Here is a 2,500-nt window from a genome sequence, read left to right as displayed (position 1 = left end):
CGCCATGGATGAGAAACACGACGAGAAAGCACAAAATATCGGCGAGCCGAAATATCGGCGAGCTGGCGAGAGCAAAGATATCGAGTAGATTCAAGAGAGAAAGCGGAATTATTTTATAAACAACGTAGAGATGACCAAGAACAGGAAAGATGGGGAGATGAAAGTGGGGACGGACGACGGGAGGAGAAGAAAGAACAGCCAAAAGAGAGCCAAGAAAGCCAACAAAACGAGAAAGCGTCGAGAGAAGGAGCAGGAGCAGAAGACGTTAAAGAAAGAACCAAGGGACCTAAGAACGACTTGCTCGACAAAGCAAATAGATCAGTAAGAAATGGAAGAAGAAATAAAAATAATTTCCTGGACTAGAAATGGACTGGATTCGGCCATTCGGCAAGAGGAAGGAAAATATGGAATAAATGAGGGAAGTTAAGATCAGAAATGATAGGCCTACGAGAGGTTCCTCTGGGAAAGCTACACCCAAAACTTTTGAGGAAGGAAGATGGCAGAAATTGGAACAAACTTTTCACTTGAAGGGAAGCTTTTCACGTCAAACCAGCTATTTAAATCAACCCCTCGCAGCCATCCTGGCAGAGAAGCAGAAAACCGAAACACTCCAGTCCGGCCGAGGCCCGGGTAAACCGGTCCCGCCCGAGCGAGCGTCCCGGTAGACCGGGACGGCTGCCGGGCGCGGGCACCCCCGGGGCCCGGCGCTGGCACCGAGGCGAAGGGGGAGGTCCCCGACCGAGGCCCGCGGCGCCGGAGCCGGGATCCCGTACCTCCATCGCGGCGGGGGAAACGGAAAGACTGACCCGGCCGAGGCCCCGGTAGACCGGGACGGCTGCCGGGCGCGGGCACACCCGGGGCCCGGCGCTGGCAACGAGGCGAAGGGGGAGGTCCCCGACCGAGGCCCGCGGCGCCGGAGCCGGGATCCCGTACCTCCATCGCGGCGGGGGAAACGGAAAGACTGACCCGGCCGAGGCCCCGGTAGACCGGGACGGCTGCCGGGCGCGGGCACCCCCGGGGCCCGGCGCTGGCAACGAGGCGAAGGGGGAGGTCCCCGACCGAGGCCCGCGGCGCCGGAGCCGGGATCCCGTACCTCCATCGCGGCGGGGGAAACGGAAAGACTGACCCGGCCGAGGCCCCGGTAGACCGGGACGGCTGCCGGGCGCGGGCACCCCCGGGGCCCGGCGCTGGCAACGAGGCGAAGGGGGAGGTCCCCGACCGAGGCCCGCGGCGCCGGAGCCGGGATCCCGTACCTCCATCGCGGCGGGGGAAACGGAAAGTGATGCGGCCGGGGCCCCGGTAGACCCGGCCGTCTCCCCGGCGCGGGCACCCCCGGGACCCGGCGCGGGCACCGAGGCGACGGCGGGGGTCCCCGACCGAGGCTCGCGGCGCCGGAGCCGGGATCCCGTACCTCCATCGCGGCGGGGGAAACGGAAAGTGATCCGGCCGGGGCCCCGGTAGACCCGGCCGTCTCCCCGGCGCGGGCACCCCCGGGGCCCGGCGCTGGCACCGAGGCGAAGGGGGAGGTCCCCGACCGAGGCTCGCGGTGCCGGAGCCGGGATCCCGTACCTCCATCGCGGCGGGGGAAACGGAAAGACTGATCCGGCCGAGGCCCCGGTAGACCCGGCCGTCTCCCCGGCGCGGGCACCCCCGGGGCCCGGCGCGGGCACCGAGGCGAAGGGGGAGGTCCCCGACCGAGGCCCGCGGCGCCGGAGCCGGGATCCCGTACCTCCATCGCGGCGGGGGAAACGGAAAGACTGATCCGGCCGAGGCCCCGGTAGACCGGGACGGATGCCGGGCGCGGGCACCCCCGGGGCCCGGCGCTGTCACCGAGGCGACGGCGGGGGTCCCCGACCGAGGCCCGCGGCGCCGGAGCCGGGATCCCCTAGTTCCATCGCGGCGGGGGAAACGGAAAGAGTGATCCGGCCGGGGCCCCGGTAAGCCGGACCCGCCCAAGGCCGTCCCGGTAGACCCGGCCGTCTGCCCGGCGCGGGCACCCCCGGGGCCCGGCGCGGGCACCGACGCGACGGCGGGGGTCCCCGACCGAGGCCCGCGGCCCCGGAGCCGGGATCCCCTTCCGCCCCGCCGGGCTCGCCGGGCCCCTGAGCGGTGGACCGGCGGCTCTCCCTGGCCGGGGCCCGGCTGCGCCAAAGTGGAGCGTTCCCACCCCGGTCTACTCCGAAGGCGGCGAGGGGAGAGAGTCGGCGGGCCCGGCCGGCGTCGGCATCCGGGACTCCCGCCGTTTCCCGGCCGCCGAGGCCTAGAAGCCCCACGTCGATGGGGATCCCAAGGCCGGGTCCGCCAGGTGCGCGGAGATTTCTGGCGACTGGGTTTTCAGAACTCGTAGGGGTACCGGTCTACCGGGTCCCCGACCGCCGGCAAGCCGACCGCGCTGTGCCGGGCTGTGCCACCCGTCCGCGGCACGGGCCGCTCTCGTTCGGCGGGCAGACGACGAGTGGTTGGACGGGTCCCCCTTCCCGCATCTTTCCCGATCGATCGT

This window comes from Pantherophis guttatus, unplaced genomic scaffold, assembly GCF_059756535.1.
Source record: "Pantherophis guttatus breed Tessera unplaced genomic scaffold, ASM5975653v1 scaffold_23, whole genome shotgun sequence".
Lineage (NCBI taxonomy): Eukaryota > Metazoa > Chordata > Lepidosauria > Squamata > Colubridae > Pantherophis > Pantherophis guttatus.
The sequence above is the reverse complement of the archived record's forward strand: the minus strand, read 5'-3'. Positions refer to the sequence as shown.